A 22,417-nucleotide genomic window follows, 5' to 3' on the forward strand; every position below is an offset into this window, starting at 1 on the left:
CAAAAATACCATGGTACTACAGTATGTACTAGTACAGGTTTCATCCACCTAACATAGTACATACCCTATGATAACATTTATTATAAGCTAAGGTCTCAGAGAATTCCAGTCACCAAAAAGTAAATAAACTGTAAAATCTTTTAATGGCCAAAGGTGGGTACTGGGGACTTTCAGTCAATTCGTAAGAAATAAAACCAAAGCCCCAAACCACTTTAAATATGCATTTCTTATTTGGGATGAACCTAATTAGATAATATTAGATAATAGTAGTTATTATCATCAGTCTTCGTTTTTTTTTGTAATATTATGTTTTAAAACATGCTTTTATTTGTACACTGTTATTAACATGAACTTTGACTGTTGCATGATGAGTGTAGGTGCCAGATGGGCTGGGTTAAGTATTTCAGAATAACTGGCAGCTGTGTGTTTTTATGCACAACAATTTGTGGAGTTTACACAGATTGGTGCTAAAAACAAACCGAAAAGCAAACAAACAAACAAAAAAATCCAGTGAGCATTAATTCCGTAATTAATTAATTAATTACGAAATGCACTGTTAACTGTTAAAGGGGAAAAAGAGAATGGCAGGACTGGTTAATGATGAGTTCCTGCAATGTGCAAGTGGTCTTGGTGAATGATTTTGTATACAGTTCCCATAGACAGATGTGTTTCTTCCAAAGGTTGGCGACAAGTTATCTATTGATTTTTAAGGGGAAGAGAGAAAAGCAAAAATAGACAGAAAACAATCTGATGTTTTTTTGATACTAGTGTTTGGTGTAAACTAACTAACCTGTTCCTGCATTACAGCTGAATAAATTGTCCAGTGAGTTTAGAAATGATTAATATGAATTTGAATATTATATATGAATAAATACAACAAACATCATATTTTAAGGGGGAACATGACAACATGCTGGTCATAGCAAGAGAAGCATAAAGATTCTCCAAAGTTGTAGAAAATGTGTTTATCATGAGTAGACAAGAACAAAAACAGGTTTTGACATTTTTATTATTTCTAAGAAGAGAAGACATGTTAGAATCTAATTTATCTATAAATCAGGAGAAAAAAAGATAAATATGACCAAACACCTCATTTCTACCTGCAGTGACTTGCTTTAAGATAGCAAACATGCCTGATGGAGGAGTTTTTTTAGATAAACTGTGACATTTAGGTTAATTCGATTTTTGGCTGCAGTTCTCCTTTTATGTGCTGAACCACCACTTCTCCAAGCCCTTCAGAAACATTTGTGTACTTTAAGTTGTCAATCAGAAGTTAATAATGGAAATATATTCACTTGGCGTGTGACTGAGCGACTCTTTTGTGTTTTTCATTAAAGATACTCGCTGTGTTCTCGTCGCGCTGTTGACATTGCCGTGGTTACACAATGTGCAACTTCATTATTCCCTCACAGAGATATGGCGTGTAATTTCCTGCTGCCTAAAAGAGAGAGAGAGAGAGAGAGAGAGAGAGAGAGTGGACAATCAATAGTAGTGTGTACACTGTTTAGTTCAAAAGCAACAAGCTTTAAAAGAAGTGCAAGCAAGGCCATAGATAGTGTGTTTTTTTTTTTTTTCTTTGAGATTTCAAGATAAAACTTGCTTTGGCTAGATAACAAAAGTTGTAAAAAGATTCATATCTATCTATCTATCTATCTATCTATCTATCTATCTATCTATCTATGTAATGCTGATAATTCTGTGCTAATAATTAGCAGTCAGAGGCATCAGGTTCTAACTGAAGAGAAATTCCACACACAATGAGTCAGGCGTTGAATTAGTAAGTCATTTTTGACTTATAATGACCTGAATGACCTTATTTCCATTCATAAGGTAATTAAATGAATCAGTGAATCTTCATGTCATGCCTGTGTTTCACTTTTCTGTTGTTCAGCAGGTCAATTTTGAATCAGTCAATCTTTACATCACTTCACTCTTCCCTCATTAGGTCAGCGTTTAGATCAATGGGCCAGTGTTTACATTAGCGAATCTTTCAGACATGACCATAATTCACTCTTTTTTTCATTTAGCAGGTCAGCTTTAAATCAGTGAATCTCGTGTCATTTCTGTGATTGATTCTTCTCTCGTTGAACAGGTCAGTGATAGAATCAGTAACCCTTTTGGTCATGACGCTGAATGATTCTTCTCTCATTTAGCAGGTTGGTCATGACTTTGATTGACTTTTCTGTTGTTCAGCAGGTCAGTGTTTGAATGTTTGTGTGCGATTGATTCTTCCTATGTTCAGCCGATCAGTCTTTGAACCTTAAATCTTTCAGTCGTTACAATGCACTACTCTTCCCTCATTCAGCAGGTCGGTGTTTCCTTTACGTATGACTGTGATTCACTCTTCTGTTGTTTAACTGGCCAGCACTGAACCTAAGAGTCATGACCGTGATTGACTTTTCTTTCCTGTCAGCAGATGAGCATTTGAAACAGTTAATGATTCAGTCATGTGTTTCAGCATTTTAATAAGTGAATCATTTAGTAATGACTTTTGTTTTGCTCCTGTCTCATTCATAAGGTCAGTGTTTAATGCAATGTCTCGAACGGTATCTTTAAGTGCAACTAAACAAATTTGAATGAATCGTTTAAAAGAAATCGGAAATCACACATTAATTTATGTCAGTATAGCAGGTAGGGTGTGTGTGTGTGTGTGTGTGTGTGTGTGTGTGTGTGTGTGTGTGTTTAGTATTAAAACCGTTTTTTAGAAAAAGTAGTTATTTCACTTAGTTACCATCAGTTTAATACTCCTAGCCTGTGTGACAGACAACGTTAACATTGTGTGTGGAGTCAGTGTTATTTAGTTATTAACTGACTCAATCACTCACTCACTCACTCATCCTCTTTACTGCTTATCTTATATTTAGGGTCACGGAGGGCCTGGAGCCTATCCCAGGGGACTTTAGGCAGGGTACACCCTAGGGTACATCCATCGCTGGATGAGAATCGAACCCGGACCTTGGAGATGGAAGGCGACAGTGCTAACCACTACACCACCGTGCCGCCTACAGCTGTCAGTATTTTTGTGTTTTTTTTATTATTATTATTATTATTTGTTTATTAGCTTACATTTTTGTTTGCTACATAAACACACTTTTTGTTTTGTTCCTTTTTGATTTGCTGAACTCAAACTGTGCTCCTCTCTCTCTTTTTTTGTTGGCTTGATTAAAGCCAAAGTGTGTGTGTGTGTGTGTGTGTGTGTGTGTGTGTGTGTGTATGCGTGTGTGTGTAAACCAAAATGATTCACATTGTGTTTGTGTTGTGTGGTAATTCTGGGCAAACAAAAATTATTTTCCCCCAGAGTGGCTAATTTAAAGTGTGTGTGTGTGTGTGTGTGTGTGTGTGTGGGTGTGCTGCATGAGAAAAAAAAATGAAGGTCCAGCAGTGTTGTTTAAACAGTGAGTCATTTTGCCAGTGTGTGTGTGTGTGTGTGTGTGTGTGCAGCGATAATCTATCCTTCCTGCTATCTTTACATGCGATATTAAAACACAACCCTCAGCTCGATTCAATTTGCCAACAAGCCGAGTGACAGTGTAAATAAGATCTGCTGCTGTGAGAGAGAGAATAGGAGAGGAGAAAAGGAAAGGGAAACAGAACTAAAAAGGCAAAAATGATTAAAGGATAAAGGTTACTGAAAAAGAGAAAATACAAGAATATACTCAGAAGAAGACAGCATAGAAGAAAAGAAGTTGGTGGAGAATGAAAAATAAAAGATGAAGGACAGATGGGGTCAAATAAAGTTACAAAAATAGAGGACGGAACAAAAGGTAGGATGAAGACAGGAAGTAAAAGGATAGGACAGAGACAACTAAAAAAACGAGAAATACAAAGAAAATGATGAAAGTAGTAAAGAAGAACTAAAAGATGGGACGATGGTGGGAGAAGAAAAAGGAAAAGAATAAGAAGAGAGAGAAAATTAGAAAGGTTAAAGAAGACAAAAAGAACAAAGGAGAAAAGAACAAAAAATAGAGGATAGAGGGATAATGAATGAGGAGAGAGGAGAACAGGGATGGAGAAAAAAGAAAAAAAAGAAAAAAAAGAAAAAGGCAAGTATGTTCAAAGCGAGTCAGCAAAGTACAGAGATGATGAATGTCTGTGAAATCTTCTCTCTTTGTCTCCGTCCATTATTTTTCCCCCTAAATAAAATCTGTTCATAATTCTCATTCATGTTTCCGATAGTGAAGTGCACTAATTACGCGCCCTTCAGAGGCGCCGCATCCAACGTTATGCCTTCGGACATCAATTATTGAAAGTGCAGGTGATGCAAGTTCTGGCATAAGGCTGCGGACACGGTGGCCATGAATCACTGCTTCAGGTTTTCTGTCAGAAAGAGCGAGAAAGTGTGTGTGTGTGTGGGGGGGGGGGGTAAAGTGTATCCTTTTTATATCTGGGATGAAAGTGGACATGTGTGGAGAAATTCTGCTGGTGTGAAGTGAAAAGAAGAAAGGTCCAATTCCCAACTTTATTCAGGAAGGCACTACTTAACTTTGATACACTAAGGAGAAAAGGGAACACTGTGCAGTACCTGTTCCTTAAGCATTCAAACAAACATTCTAAAACCCATGGCATGGTATGTATGAGACAGGTGATAAGTGACATCACAACGAAGATACACTAGACAGTGAATGATTTGAAACAGAACTATAAGCTACTAGTGCTACAATGCTAAAATAATGCCTAAATCACTATTAATGCCATTTAACTCACTACAGCTTATTGTCACTGAAAATTGCCACACTATAATCCTGACCTGGACACATGCAGGTCATGACATTCAGGAAACCTGCTGGGGGAGCCATTGTGATGCTCCGGAAGATGCCTGAGATGATACAGGGCAGAACTCAGGCATATCTCAGTCAGAAGAAGGAATACAGTATGTACAGTAAGGCAGAGCATGGTATGATTCAGGCAAAGCAAGTCAAGTCAAGTAGGCTTTTATTGTCACTTTAAACATATACAGTACGGTGAGTACACAGTGAAATAAAACAACGTTCCTCTAGGCTCCAAGATCTACAGTACATACAACATAAATTAACAGAAACTATCTGGCTAACTAAGAAACCTAATTATATGGCTAGCTGGGACAAGACAGATTGACATGACAACATAAATTAACAACATAAATTAACAAAAACATTAACTAGCTAATTTAAAAACCTAATTAGCTAGCTAGCTGGGACAAGACAGATTGACATTTTAAGTTAACAGAGAACTATCTAAGCTTTTTTTTTTTTTTTACAAAAGAGACAACATAAAGTGCATGTGCAAATGTGCAAACAAATAAGAGTGACAAAGTAAAAATGCGACAAACTTGACATTACAATACTCTGTGGTAGAAATAGTGAGTAGCGGCAAGGATAAATAGTTATGTGCAAATTAAAAAGTACAGTAAAACCTCGGAGTAACGCAGTTTGCGAGTGTTCCGCAAGACGAGCAAAGATTTTTAATACATTTTGACTTGAAAAACGAGCATTGTCTTGGTTTACGAGTACCGAGTATCATGTATCACGCATGCACTTCTTGTTTTGACGCCAAGTGTCATGTGATCACAACTAAGCCAATGGTTTTTCTCTCTCTTGCGCTGCGGAATTGTGGGTAATTGTCTCCCCTGCTGGGTCTTAGTGCTCATCTCTCACTGGTATAATCAACATCCGTGCACACGTATACTGTTTACCACGTGTGTGTCTGTGTGTATGAAACATATTCTATTTTGTGTGTGTAAGCGTGTGTGTACAGCATGCGTGTAGCGTTTATTATAACACACGTGTATGCGCATGTATAAAGCAAAATCACACACACACACACACACACACACACACACACACACACACACACAGCGCCTGTGTGCATAAACGGATAACGCACTTATCTGTCAGGATTTATTTTTACTTTTTTTTTAAGTTAAAGTGCAGGTTAATTTGTTCTATTTTAACTTTATATTTTGTACGTATTAATTATTTTTGTGTTTATTTTTTTGGGCTGTTGAACGAATATCTTGAGTTTTCATTATTTCTTATGGGAAAATTGAATTTGGTTTACGAGTGTTTTGGAATACAGCCCACTTCTGGAACAAATTATGCTCGTTATCCAATGTTTCACTGTAATGCATATTGTGCAAAAGAGCATTTACAGGTTGGTGTGTACAATAGTTTCATAGTGTAGATCAGTGTGTTTGTGCTGGTGTTAATCAGTGCGGTCTCAATGTTTTGAGGTAGTCAACTTAATCTTATTGATAATGCATGTGTGTGTGTGTGTGTGTGTGTGTGTGTTTTATCAGTCCAGTCCCTTTTTGTAGAGAAGATGGATGACTTGTAAAAAAAGCTGTTACACAGTCTGGATGTGTGTGCCTGAATGCTTCAGTACTTTTTTCCAGATGGCAGGAGGATGAAGAGATTGTGTGTGAGGGGTGTGTCTGATCAGCCACAAGGCTGGTGGCTTCACGGATACAGCATGTGGTGTAAATGACTTTGATAGAGGGAAGAGAGACCCCAATGATCTTCTCTATCCGCTGTAGGGTCTTGCAGTCCCATATGGCACAATTCCCAAACCAGACAGTGATGCAGCTGCTCAGGATGCTCGCAATGGTTTCTTTATAGAAGGTGGTGAGGATTGGTGGTGGGAGCCGGGCCTTCCTCAGCCTTCTTAGGAGGAAATGCACTGTTAGGCTTTCTTGTGCAAAGAGGTGGCGTTGAGGGACCAGATGAGGTTTTTCTCCAGGTGGACACCCAGGAATTTGATGATCTCCACAGGAGAGCCATTGATGCTCAGCGGAGAGTGGTCGCTCCATGTCTTCCTAAATTCAACAACCATCTCCTTTGTCTTGTCAACATACAGAGACAGGTTGTTGTCTTTACACCAGTCTGTTAGCCTCTGCACTTCCCCTCTGTATGCTGACTCATTGTTCTTGCTAATGAGACTCACCATAGCCGTGTCATCAGCAAACTTGATGATGTGATTCGAACTGTGACTCGCTACACAGTCATGAGTCAGCAGTGTGAACAGCAGGGGACTGAGCACACGGCCTTGGGAGCCTCCATTCCTTAGTGTGACGGTGCTGGATGTGCAGGTCCCGATCCAAACTGACTGAGGCCTTCCGGTCAGAAAGTTTAGGATCCAGTTACAGAGGGAGGTATTCAGGCCCAAAAAGCTTAGCTTCCCAATCAGGTGTTGGGGGATGATAATTTTAAATGCTAAACTAAAATCTATGTACAGCATTCAACCATAGGTGTCTTTATTGTCCAAGTGTGTGAGGGCAAGATGGAGTGTGGTGGAGATGGCATCGTTCGTTGAATGGTTAGGATAATGGATCAGTGGGTCCAGTGTGGGGGGAAGCAGGGTCTTTATGTGTCTCATGACGAGCCACTCAGAGCACTTCATGATGATGGGTGTGAGTGCAACAGGACAGTAGTCGTTGAGGCAGGACACAGAAGACTTCTTGGCACAGGGCCGATAGTGGTGGTCTTGAAGCATGTGGGAACTACGGCGCTGCTCAGAGAGATGTCAAAGATGTCAGTGAGAACATCTGTCAGCTGTTCAGCACATTATTTGAGCACCCTGCCAGGGATATTGTCTGGTCCAGCAGCTTTATGTGGGTTGACTCTGCATAGAGTTTTTCCCACATCAGCGTGGTGAGACATAGCACCTGGTTGTTTGGAGGAGGGTGGTCTTTCTCCCTGTCATGTCGTTCTGCCTGTTGAACCGAGCTTAGAAGATGTTCAGTGCGTGTGGAAGGGAGCTGGCATTGTCACAGGCAGGTGATGTCATCCTCTAGTTTTTGGGCTTGTTTGCCCTGCCACATGCACCATGCGTGACCGGTGTGAAAAGTTTGGCCCTTGCTGTTCTTAGGGCCACCTTGTGAGTCTTGGGTCTTCAGTAGTGCATGCACCTCTGCAGTAATCCATGGTTTCTGGTTAAGTCGTGAGATGATGTTCTTGAAGACAGTGACGTCATTGGTGCACTTGTTGATGTAGCTGGTCACTGAGTAGGTGCACTTCTCAAAGTCAGTGAAGTCGCTGTAAGTTGCGGCCTCCCTAAACATGAGATCCAAGATGGGGCCGAGTATGGCTGCCTCGTCGCGGGCTCCCTCAAGCAATAGTGGTTTTTTGTATCTAATTTTATTTTATTTTATTTTATTTTATTACTATTTATTCTTATAATTGTACACCACTATTGCTTGAGGGAGCTTGCACATAAGAATTTCACTCACATGTATGGTACCAGTGTACCAGTAACATGATGTGACAATAACAGCGACTTGACTTGACTTGACATGTTCCAGTCAGTGTTTTTAAAACAGTCCTGAAAAGCAGATATGGCTCCTGGTAGTCAGGTTTTCACCTGCTTCAGAACCAATTTTGAATGCTTGACAAGTGGTTTGTATGCTGGAATTAGCATAACAGATATGTGGTCTGAGTAGCCGAAGTGGGGGCGGGGCTCTGTCTGAGATACACCTGGGATGTTTGTGCAAACAAGAGTCAGTATGTTTTTCCCTCTTGTTGCAAAGTCCACATACTGATGGAATTTAGGGAGAAGTTACTTGAGATTTGAAGAGGAACAATAAACAGTCCATCCACGTGTATGTTTTGCAGTTCACTGATCGATGCATACAGTTCCCATAGCATTTTCTTAGCATTAGCGCTAGGTGGAATGTACACTACGATATTGAAAACGCTCATAAATTCTCACAGTAAATAAAATGGTCTGCATTTAACAGTCACAAACTCCACCAGCGATGAGCAAAGGCTAGAAACTAGCACAGAGTTCTTGCTCCATTTCATTTGATGTAAACACAGAAGCCACCGCCACAAGTCTTACCGCACAGAGCTGCATTTCTGTTGGTGCAAAACAAGGCTAGCCCATCTAGCTGAATGTTGGCATCTAGTACTCTGTCACTGAACCATGTCTTTGTGAAAACAAAGACACAGCAGTCTCTTAATTGACGCTGTGTAGTCTTCTGGAGTCAGATGTAGTCCAGTTTATTTTCCAGGGAGCAGACGTTAGATAAGATGATGGATGGGAGGACATGATTCTGAGTTTACATGGCATAAATCAGTACACTCAGGGATTGACTTACCTGGCTCAGGTAAAGCAGGGCCTGACTCTGGACCTATTCCTGGACCTATTTCCTTCTAGCCTAACAGGTCATGATCTGAAAAAAAAAAATGTATGACTTAACTCTGCTTAAGACTCAGCATGGTATGTTTCCCTGGTGACATTCATCTGATGTTGCTCCAGCTGAGCAGCTTCTGGACAGCACAGTTGGCAAATATCCAGCATGCAGCTGTAACCTCAGTTCTGTGCTGTTGCCCTTGTATGAGAAATGTCTTTACCCAAGACACCTACAGTACATGCTCAGCAACGTTAGTCTTTTCTTGGCCAACATTATGGAGATTCTTCTCACCCTGGACACCTCTGTAAGACTATGTGAGATCTTGACTCTCCTTCTCTCAGACGCTCCACAATGTTGCCAGCTTGATGCCAGAATTATGGCTCCCTTGTAACTATTAGGGCATGGGTCATGCACATACAGAAACACACACACAAACACACATACAGACACACACACACACACACACACACACACACTTACTGATCAGCTATAACATTAACATCAGTTAACATTAACACATTAGCATTGATTATCAATTATATACCCGGTGACCCAACGCTTATAAATTTCTGTTGGGAGCAAAGGCTAGCCTGTCTTGTCTTGTCTATCCCACAGAAATGCCAATGTAGAACATCCCACTGATAGAAAGGCACAAGAACACAAACATTGTAAAACAATGCTTAAGCCATCTAAAATATGCAATAATCTCTTTGAACAGTTGATCTTGAGGTTTGTCTTCTACTTATGGTCGGTAAAGCTTTCATAATGGCTCTAATTTAAGGTGCTGTTAATTTGCAGATATTACTAAAAGTTGAGTAAACTTAAAAAAAAGCTGTGCAATTTGCTACTAAAATTTTTCACATAGAAGGTTTCTTATTTTTGTACAGGTATAAAAGCAGACGTATTGGCAGTTTGATGTTCTGGAGCATTCAGGTGTGTGTTAACACAATGACAACAGTGAAAGACATAAGCAATGTCACAAGAGTCAAATCTCAATCCCTACAGGTCATAACATTTTATTTTTGTTCAGAGTTACATAAATTTCTGACCAGATGTTAAAGATGGGAAAGTCAGACCACTGTGTAAAACCTTCTCCATCACATCCCAAAAATTCTCAATGGTGTTAGGGTCTGAACTTTGGTGATCATGTGTGGAATGATGTATTTTACTTGTCAAACCACTCTTTTACAATTTGAGCCCGATAAAATCGTGTCATCGTCTTCTTGGAAAAATCTCAGTGAAACAAATATGCATGAAAAGCCTCATTGATGAGTGGTTTTCTTAAGGCTTCTTTAGTCTCAAGCCCGTAAGTTCTCTTTTTAATGCAATTCTAATAGTTTTAGCAGTGTCCTTAGTTGTTTTCTTTGCATGATGCAGGCCACCTACATGCTGTGTTCTGGTCAAATCTGACCGATTTACCTGTTTCCTCTCTAAAAAAAAGTGCAATAAATTTTATCCATTTCTCATGAGGTTCAATGACTTTGTTCACATGTGGCATTTGAAAACATAAAATACATTTGAAATATTTTAATAAAAATGTGTGTGTTTCATAGTGTTCCTGGTCAAAAATGACCAGTAATTGGAAATGAATGTTTAAGACTACAAGTAGTGTAGAAAACAGAGTTCAAGCACATTTTCTATACTCCTTTGCATGCATGCACAAACATACCAACACACACACACACACACTTCTTATGCCCCTTTTTGTCTACTATGGCAACCCGCACAGGAACCTATTGACAACATAGTTTTACCACACCTGTTAAAAAACAAAATTGCAATACAACTTTCTTGCAGCTCTTTGATATATAGCTTTTTAAGGCCTTACTCACACTTTAGTCTTTGGCAGCACGATGGCTAAAAGATATACTGCATGTAAAGCTCTGGAATTATATTAGACAGAGACAGTGATTAGGAAGAGAAAAAAGCCAGGTTGACAGTGATGAGGAAAAAAACCCAGCTGAAGTTGTAGTTTCCTTTTGGTAAAAAAAAAAAAACGAAACCCGAGCATATGACATCAAGTCCTCTTTTCAACTTTTCCTCATGGACCCCATTGTAACTGTCGCTATGAACGTGATAACGCTGGAGGGGAGAAAGTGTTTATGGAAACATCTGGAAAAGAGGTAAACATCTGGTGAATATGTAAGCCTATGTGGGTGTGTTGATTTTATGTGATGTCTACAATGGATCTGCATCCGGTCTATAGAATGCAGACACTGGTCAGGAATTTTTTTACATTACAATGTCCTTGCCGACCACACAAGAGCAGCCAGAAGTCAACAGGACGAGCAGGGAAGTTTGGCAAAAGGGGGTGGAGCAGCTGCCACTCATTTACAAAACAAGTCCTGACATTACTGTTGGTGAGCAGTTGGGGACAGGGACTAGGGGACGGTGCCCATTCAAGCAGTATATGCCAAATCTTAGTATGGTATAAAGATGTGGATAGCATGTGATGTGAAGACAAGTTATACCTGGAACATACAAGTGTACACAGGCAAACTGGCTGATGGTGAGAAAATCAGGGGAAGTGGGAGGGTCACTATATAAATATGTTCATATATTTGTAAAATAGTTAAGTTTTTCCTGCGTACATTTGGGCTTTGTTTTTAATAAATAAATCATACCGGTCAGGTTTGACCGGGAACACAAAATTTGTTATTTTGTGCCATAGTTTAAAAAATGTAGTTTGTTTCAAAGTGACTTTGATCAACATTTTAGTGAAGTACTCTGTAATAAACAGGAAAATAGGTTTTATCTTAGTATTTTTATAGTCAAAATATAGTCTTTATAATGTTTTTCCTTTCAAAGACTTAGTGGTATGAGCTCAGGTAAATGAGGCCTGCAGGACCTACACAGCAAATAATAAGTTTAAAACAAAATAATTCACAATGTTCACAAGAGCTAAAGTTGATAAAAAAAAGATCTAATACATAATTATATGATTATATATGTATTTTTGTAGATTTATAATGAAATAAAAAGCTCCAGTCAAAAGTGACCGGGAACATTATGAGTGTGAGCCCAAAACAATCACAACATGAGGGTTAAAACATAGCTGCCATGACTAAAAGATATGTGTTTTGACATGCATGTTTAAGAAATGTGTAGCTACTCACTGTATCACTTACTCACTCATCATCTGTACTGCTTAATCCTGTATTCAGGGTCATGGGGGGCCTGGAGCCTATCCCAGGAGACTTAGGGCACAAGGCGGATAACACCCTGGACAAGGTGCCAATCCATCACAGGGCACACACACATACACACACTTATTCACACACTACGGCCAATTTGGGAATGCATATTAACCTAAACTACATGTCTTTGGACTGTGGGAGGAAACCGAAGTACAAGGAGGGAACCCACCAAGCACGGGGAGAACATGCAAATGTTATGCACACAGAGACAGGAGCCTGGCTGGGAATCGAACACGGACCCTGGAGGTGCAGAGCGACAGTGTTTTATATATATATATATATATATATATATATATATATATATATATATATAAAAGATAGGTTCTATATATATTGCAGCCAAAGTAAAGCGTAGAATGTGCATTTCTTTAATGCACTCTTTTTGATATAGACATTTAAGTCATTTGCAGAAGTAGACTAGGAAAGTTTTCTTCTTGTCTCTTTGCTGACGCGGCTTGTTATAACGGCAAGATGAAAGTTTAATTCACATTAGTGCCACCGCCTGCCACCTTCTTCTTGTATAATTATGGTAAAACTCTAATGCTCCCCCCCCCCTCTATCTCTCTCTCTCTCAGGGTGGTTTTGGAAGTTCATTAAACGTCACATTTACTGAACGTCCACAATAGGAGAAATGAAAAAAAGATATTTAGTGATCTCTCTCTCTCTCTCTTTATATATATATATATATATATATATATATATATATATATATATATATATATATATGTATTTTTTTCTGGTTACTGCTCTTCTCATTATGGTGTACAACCACAAAGTACAACCTTAAACTTTGCTACTGGTATTTTTCTTCTTTTAATTCCCATATTATGCTTAGACATATTGTAACTGGTGTTGGCCAGTTTACAAGCAAGTTGCCAGAACACAAGCAAGTTTTCTGTTTGTTGAAGGCTAGACACTTTGAATTATTCTGTCAAATAACAGACAACTCTTTGCTCACATGAAAATTTTGACCTTCAAAAAATATATTGATATGAAGCTGAGAAGTTAAATTCCACCTTTGATAGGATACTGTTTCACATGGAGGTAGTTGATTTTGCTGCATGACAGCACATTGGTTGCACAGTTCTATGCATCATCAACAGAAGCAATTATTTGATTCGTTGCTGCTTGCAGAAATCTGTCTGCTTTTTTCTGGCTTTTAGCATATCGGGAAACCACCGAAAGGGTTCCGAGTGTTCACCGATTGACCGTGCTGCGGGATTAGGGAGCATTGGAGGATGATGCCCTGTATACCGATGAAAATGTGATGGATGGTAATGGTCTGCTTTAGTCATAAACGATCAATGCTAGGGGCTGCAACTCTTGCATCTGTTATTTAGATGGTTCTGCTTCTGCAGATGAATGTGCTAGGTGATGACTGAAAATGTCTTAATACAAGGTGCAGATGACATTTTGATCATTCTTTAAAGGAAAACACTTTTATTTACTCATAGATACCTTTAATCGAAGCAGGCACACATGCTTGCTTTATGGCCGCATCATCAGCCAACAGTTCGCCCATTACATTCAAGTGTGTTTACCAAGAAATGAAAAAAATATATTTCCCTTCCTTGTGTTTTAAAACTTTTGTTTTTTCCCTGAATACTAAACTTTTATTTGAAATGTAGAGTAAGGAAACTGATACTACGAAAACTTCCAAACTGGTGTTTAAATTTGGCAGCTATCAGAAACCATGTTACAAATAGTAATTTGTTTATAATGACTGGGGACAAACAGCTCTTGATGATCAACCACAAGGGACAAAAGCAAGAGCACTATCATGTTTCCATGTGTCCTCTGGATAAAATTAGTTGTAATGTAGACAATAAACAAGAAAACAAAAAAGGTGGCCCATTGTCCCCCTAGCAGCAAAAATATGTTACTACATTGAGTCTAAAATAGGTCCAAATGAAACATTTGTTGTATATATATTAATGTATTAATGATTGCAGTAAATAGGGGATTGTTTAATACTTTTAGAACATTAATGTCATTAATGCAGATTTTTATTTTATTTTATTTTATTTTTTTATTCCCAAGACTTTGCTGTTGTGGTTCGCAACGGTCATCATCATGTTTTTTTTTTCTGAGTGGTAGTATTACTTTTGACCACAAGTGGCGCTCTCTGTACCGATACTCTACCGATAAAGTATAACAGCAGTGGCTCTAGTGGCTCTCTTCTCAGCATTTCTGTCACTTTCATGTCAAGAATGTCTAATGACCTGCTATATGCCATATTTTACATCTAGAGTTTGAATTCTGTTTATCAGCCTTTATAGAGCATTGAAATTCAGTTTTGACTTGCTTAAGTGGTATTAAATGAAGAAATGAAAAAGTTCCAAGTTATAGTTAAGGCTGGAAATAGTCATGCTATAAGACAAAATGATCAGACATAAGTTCTATTGCATGGTATTATGTTTGCATGTTCTCCCCATGCTTGGTGGGTTTCCTCTGGGTTTTCCGGTTTCCTCTTACTGTCCAAATACATCAGATTAGCATTCACAAATTGCCCATAGTGTGTGAATGTGCATGTGAATGTTGAGTGAAGGTTCTACCACAGTCGTACAAAATATTCCCCAGAATCCAGTATAAATAGTTATATATTCAATAAGGCACATAAACATTCACTAATAATAACTTATCCTGATATTCTCTTAAGAGCACAGTGATTCTCCATGATGTTTCAGTATTGTGGTTAACAAATTAATAATAACTAATAATAACTAATCAATATACTTTTAGAGAGGCCACTATTTCCCAAGAGATCATTGCAAATGTCTTTGGTTAGGCTTTACATTCATACATCAGTGCATCACTAGACTTGAGAAGTAGCAAGAAAATAATACAATGGTAATACAATAAATAATACAATAAATACAATGGTCACCATTGGCCTCCAAGGCCCCTAGTTGGACCAAGAAGGTTCTTGGATAGATGAATGCTGTGGTGTGTTATGAAAACTTGCAGTTTTGTGTGGATCACCTCAGGCGCAAGAGCCTGGTCATATAGGAAGTATGGCATGGAATTCTTGGTGAAGTAACAAGTCATAAACATTGCATGCCAGTCAAATACTCCAGTTTCCCAGTCTTGCAATGCAAATTGATATTGTTTTTAGTTAGATACACTTGTTGTTTGTCAGTGCTGAAAGCTGTGCTAAGGTTTAGGCTTAGGGCTTTGTTTTCAGCTGGAAACAGTCATGACATATTTTTTGTAGTGAAAAATAATACTCACTGAACCTGCCAAGAAAAGATGTTTAGCATTTCTTATATACTTTACGTTTTTTTTTTTTTCCCACTGGCAAAGGTTGTGAAGGTATGGAATGGAAGTGGACAAATTTAGTTTTGTGAGTGGCATGCCGGGTAGCAATTTAAAGATGTATTAATCTCAATAGGGAGGAAAACCAGTGGCTTTGCCCTAATTTAGGGCAGGATTGTAGCTTACTTCATTGATTATCACAGGATTTTTGCACTTGGAAATCTTGTGTTTAAGGCCATACATGACCACCTGGTTGATACCTGGGGTTTTGCCCTTATTGACAGTGAGCAAACCACTTGTTTGGTATGGGCTAGCTCCTCCAACCTTGTGTGTGTCCTTTGTTATACCTACCATTTTTGCCAGAACTATTTATTCATGGCAGATCAGGCTGTAGGCCAGGCATTCCAGTGAAAAAATTGAAATTTAAATCGGAGACATTGGTACTTGCTGAATACAAAGTATTTAGTTATGTTTCTATCTCACCAGGAGATCTAAAGTAATGTACTGTAGTTATATAAGCAATATATTTATGTAGAATAATCAGGTGTTTAAATGTGAGAGTAATTAAGAAGCTGATGGTTTCTTGGTGGAGGGCATTGACTTGGATGACAAGGGGTTGCGTGCATCTTAAGACCATACCAGTTCTTATAGTACAAGAATGGTATGACATTTTAGAGGAAGTTACAGTGAGAGAATGATAAGCTCGATAGGCTTGAGTCCTGATACATGAATTTTCCTGTGGCCTCAATTAATGCAATTAGTGCAGTAAGTAAATGAATGATTGGAAATAAATAAATCATGGGTGAACTGGTCAGGCCCTCCATGGTCACTTTGCTGTTAGAAGTGGAAGTGCATTGTACAGCCAGGTGATTAGGTTGGCCACAGTAAAAATAAAGAGGCTTCATTTTGCACTTTACCAATTCCACTAGGGACAGCTTAGTTTGACCCAACTTCTGAAGGGTCAAAAATGTCAGTGTTATAAGTCGGGCTAATGATTTTCTTCTAAACTCGATGATTGCAAACCTGCTGATCAAAATGAATGGCCGGAATCATAGGTGAGTTAAGCTATGCCTGATTATCTTGGCAAGCCATCTCTTTGTGGATTTCTAGACTTAATCTTTGATGAATGTGGGATTTGAGTGCAGCCTTATTTTACCCTCCACCAGCTGCCAGCACACAGATCTCCAGTGCATATTCCTCTGCATTATTTCATCCCTGTCTCATAGTACGAAGCTGTTCTGTGGTTTTATTTCCCAGGTGTGTGATCAGACTTCAGGTGACAGTGAACATGACCTTTGTGTGTTGTGCTGGGTATTGTAGTGGTCCATCTTTGTACGCCATGGTGACCATTCAACAACAGAAAGTGTCATGTTTTTTAGGAGAAGCAGGAAGGATTATATTTAACTTTACATTTATTTAGCTTCACTTTTTAGCATTTTATTTACCACAAACTGCACTTTGAGCTCAGCTCTCACTTTGCTTTTCTGTACCAATTCAGACAAAAAAAAAAAAAACTAAACAAAAAACTCAACTCAGTACACACAAGTCATTACATTACCTGTTGGTTCAACCTGCTGATTTTCATTTAATATGGATGCTTGACCATAGCCTAACTTAATCCTGGGAGCTCTCCTGCCATAAGCTGACAACTAGACATTGGGTTGTCTTTTTAAAAATTTGAATGGGCACGGTACCTGCCCCCAACCCAAGTAAATAGCTCAGATACTGTACCATACTTCCATCAATTGCACCGTACTTTTACTTACATTTACTGTAGGTCTGTAAGTCCCATCTGTCAGCAACCTCAGGTAATGCTTATTCCATCCTCATTTGCTGCATGTTCCTTTGCCAATCATACGTGTGAATGATTATATCATTTAAATAGACAGCATGCAAGCAGAGGATTCTGTCCATGAGGCACTGAAACGTCGTGAGAGACAAACAACCCAAGCAGAAGAAACACAGATTAATCCAAAAGGAAAACATATTGGAATACTCTTTCAGCACCCTTCTTCTTGGTATGCCAAAAGATGGCCTCCATATGGAAAAAATCTTCTTTACTCGAGTTGCAGATCTTGACATTTGGAAATGACAAGGATTATAGGGATTGCCTGTAATTGCCTACCTTTCATAGTTTAAGAAGATTGAGATGGTAAATATGAAATGCATCACCTCTATTAATTCACCACTTTCTTAACTCACAATGTGATCCTATAGAATCCTTGTCATTTTCACAAAAAAAAAAAATACAAATCATAATTTTATGTTTAAGCAATGCAAACAACCGTTAAAGTTTATATACTGGTGCAAATCTTTTTGATCCCCAATAATGTGCATAGTCTGCATGACATTGTTTTGTCTTAATACGAATAGATAGATGCCTCAATAAGGTGTAGATGTGGTGGGAGGCAAGGACTAACTGCTCCCTCTCTCACCCAGAGAGAGACACCAATAATAATAATGGTTTGTGATATGCTGAAAAATGGTCTTTATCCAGATGTGTTGACTCTGTCAGCGATGCCAATCGATGGCACTGATCCCAATCTGCTGTCCGCTGTCATAGTCAGGGAATTAACTTTTACAGCACAATGAGGTCAGTAAAATCACTCTCCATTGCCAGTAACTATTGGCAGCAGGCATGCCAGAGTTGCTGAGTAAAGGCGAACAGGTGGCTGTTCCCACTGAAGGTCATGGAGATGAAGAGGTGAAGAGATGAATGGCAGTAGAATTCATGGAATGCCTAAAAATGATGCTGTGTCCACTTCTTGGTCAGGATAATGTGTGGTCTGGATATGACTTGTGGATACAGTATGATTGCCTGTTTGCCTGCAGTCATGCGAGCACCCATCATGCCTCCTGCTGCTCATGCCTGGAATCATGCTTGTAGATTGAAGCACAACTGGATGAGCCCCTTTTACAGGTTTTAAGGAATCCAGCAAGGGTTTTGATACATTCACAGAATGTCCAGGACTCAATAAGGAATATAATCCTTGATTTTCCTTGGGTTTAGCACGGGTAAAACAAGTTTATTTTGCAGGGAATGAAGACACCAGGGACAGGATGGAACTTCCCATTTAATTTGACTTCACTTCTTAGCATTTGTTAAAAGCACACTGAAAAAAATCCATGAAATTTGCTTTATGGTCTCAGGCCTCTGTCTCAGGTTACTGCAAACAAAAAGACAAATCCTACATAAATAAAACTGGTAATCATTGTGTTACCTGGTGGTTTAGCTTGATGCTTTCCATCAAAGCAGTTTTAACCACGTCCACAGCTAGCTTGTGCTTTAGCCGGTTCACTATAATGCTGATTTGTATTTTAGCATTTGTATTATAATGCGAGTCAACTGTTTTATTGTTTTACTATTTGTTTCTCTTTAATGTTTAAACTGAAAGGTCAGTTGTTGAGCATCAGGAGAATTAGCATAATCTAATACAAGTCTCTCTCTCTCTCTCTCTCTCTCTCTCTCTCTCTATCTATCTCTTTCTCTCTCTTCCCTGTATAATCTTGTTAGCCTTATAGATTTATCTGCGTTGATCAGAAGTGTGATTAGACCTTGGTTGCTTGTCGTAACTGGCTTTATGAATTCATCTGTTTGCATTAATGCTTGCTGTACAGCCTGGCACTAATGCAGCCTTTAGTTACACAGCAGAAAAAAAATGAGTGAGGGAAAAAAAAAAGAAAAAGTGGAAACAAGAAAAGAGTGATGGATGGAAACTTTTAGGAGATTGCATCGAGCGGGAAAGAGGCAGCCAAATAGCACACCAAGTCTCGCCCCCTCCCCCGTTTCTCCTTTCTTCCACCCATAACACTTCCATCTTCTAAAGTTCATCCAAATTACGGAAGTCCGGATCGATTTTTCTGCTGAATTAATGGTATAAAAATGTTTTTGTGATCTAATGAGTCTTCCTCATTCTTAGGAGTGGTCAAGTTCAATTACAGCCAGACATCAGGGACATGCTTCTGTGGTGAAAACAAGGGGAGGTTGGTTTTTATGCTGAATGATACTGTATTCAGTTTTTTTTCACAGCATTCTGCTTGGTCAGAAGGTGTCGATACATTTTCTGTAATAGCAGCACTCATTGTAATGCAGTTGCAAAACACAGGTTTATTAATATCTTATCATTTCTATACTACCAGATTATTCACTAGGACATGTAGGCTCCACATAAACGGATGAAAACAGTATTTAATTGTTGATAGGTTTTCTGTAAAGCGACATTTATGTGACATTTATGGAAGGAGTCTCCAATGTCAAACTGCAGAGGTCGTTAGTCTTATCCGGCATGCAACACATCAATAAAATATACTAATAAAATAGACCCCCGTACATACTGGTTATATTTAACTACATAAATTTCCCTTTTTGTAAAAACAAGGAGGAATTACCAATATGTTTTACAATAAGAAAATTGAAGTGTATACACATTATGGGTTCTACAATTCCCATAATATAGCATTTCGTTTATAAAGACACATGAGCTGTGCTCTAATCCCAACGGGCTAGTAGTTCATGGTCAACTGGACTGCGAAGGGTATTCAGCCATCTTAAGTAACATTCCAAACCATAGGGAGTGAAACTGCTGAGGGCAAAACGATCTGTGAACAGTGTCGGAGAAATCTTAACAATGGTTCATCACGTCGCTGGAAGCGGACAAGCAAAATTACCCACAAGTCATCGCACCTCACTGAAGCATAAAAATCAAATACCTTGCACAAGAACTGGCATGAATTTCATACACTATTCATTATTGTTAAGGATGGCATAATATTATTTTTTACATTTTTTATTGGGTCTGTCTCCTTATTCTAGGGGTCACTACATCAGAGCATTTGATCATTTGGGACCAGCACTGCATGCAGTGTCTGGGTTGTATGATGCATAAGGTTTAGTATCCTGCCCAACATGGGGACCCAGCAATAAAATGGCTCAAACCCCTGATACTCCTGTTAGCAACCCAGAGTCGCAACCGGGTGAGCCACCAATACTCCATAATATTAATATTTAATCAATAAATAATTTATATGACATTGGTGGTTAATCAAAATAATATCAATCTCTTTTCCAATGACATCTTGAAAATGTTTTAAATCAGATTTGTTTCCAAGTTATCCACATTTATGTATTATATGTTTTGTATTGTTGTAGTTGTATTGTTTTAGAGGCGCAGAAGGAGAGAGCAGCCAGGCACAACACCCCCCCCGTAAGGACTGGGTTATGGCTCGACGCCCCTCACAGGCCGCCTCTAAAAGATCAGATCGCCGCACTTTTCGAAGAAGAAGTCCTGAAAGCTCACGCGCCCAGGACCGTGGGGGTGACCTACAGGATTCAGTTTGCACATCACCCTCCACGTTTCAACGGCGTGGTCTCCACTTCCGTGATACCGAAAAGGGCGCACCTGCTGAACTCCGAACTCCAGGCGTTGCTGGAGAGGAGAGCCATAGAACAGGTTCCTCCTCCAGATATGGAGTCAGGGTACTACAGTCGTTATTTCTTGGTCCCCAGGAAAGACGGTGGGGGGCTGCGTCCAGTTTTGGACCTTCACGCTTGAACCACTATCTCAAAAAGTACAGATTCAAAATGGTAACTGTCAAAATTATTGTCTCACAAATCCAACCAGAGGATTAGTTTGTGACAATAGACTTGAAGGACGCAAACTTTCACATAGAAATTTTACCACAGCACAGGAAGTTCCTGAGGTTCGCTTTCAGGGGAAAAGCCTACCAGTGTCGGGTCTTTCCATTTGGTCTAGCCCGATCACCTTGCACATACACAAAATGTATGGATGCAATTCTGTCTCCCTTGCAAATCCAGGGCATCCACATTCTCAATTATATAGACGACTGGCTGATCCTGGCTCAGTCTCAGAAGCTAGCGCTTCGACATCGGGATGTCGTCCAAGCTCATCTCAGTTCGCTAGGATTGAGACTCAATGCTACGAAAAGCATTCTCTTCCCGGCTCAGAGGACAACATACTTGTCCCAATACTACTTCCCAATAAAATATGTAATATAAGATTACATATAATAATACAATATTACATACATATACTAGATTACTGTGCAATACTTACAAGTGGTCTTGAGTCATATTCTGATGGTACGTACTGTTTTTTTAAGATTATTATTATTATTATTATTATTATTTATTACCTTTATTACCTTTTCTTAGTTAGCAACTGTGAGCACCTGTAACCGAGAATAAGCAATTTCCCTCTGGGATTAATAAAGTTATTTGAATCTTGAATCTTGGGTGTGAGGTGGGATTCAATCACTAGTCAGGTACAATTGTCACCTGCTCGTGTCAAATCCATCCACAACGCCCTGAAGGAAATCAGGCTAGACCAGGAAGTGACTGTACGCCCCTCAGGGCGATTTACATTCCAGGGCACATGAATGTGGGAGCAGATTTCCTGTCCAGACAAGCTGTGACACACGGGAAATGGAGACTCCACCCCAAAGTGGTCAGTCGAATCTGGGAAAGATTCTTTACAGCTGAGGTGGACCTTTTCGCCTCCCAGGAGACTGCACAATGTCCCCTCTACTACTCTCTGACTCATCCAGCTCCCCAGGGTCTGGACGCGATGGCCCATACGTGGCCCAATTTACTCCTTTATGCATTTCCTCCGCTAGCTCTGCTCCCGGGAGTCCTGGCGAGGGTCCGTCAACACGGGTTGCGCCTCTTACTGATAGCGCCCCATTGGCCGGCCAGAGTATGGTTCTCCAATCTAATATCTCTCTTCGACGGTTTACCTTGGATGATTCCAGTGAGGAGGGATCTTCTTTCTCAGCCACGGGGGACGATATTTCACCCCCGGCCCGAGCTTTGGAACCTTCACGTTTGGCCCCTAAATGGGAC

The sequence above is a fragment of the Clarias gariepinus genome, chromosome 18, assembly GCF_024256425.1.
Source record: "Clarias gariepinus isolate MV-2021 ecotype Netherlands chromosome 18, CGAR_prim_01v2, whole genome shotgun sequence".
In the NCBI taxonomy this organism is placed as follows: domain Eukaryota; kingdom Metazoa; phylum Chordata; class Actinopteri; order Siluriformes; family Clariidae; genus Clarias; species Clarias gariepinus.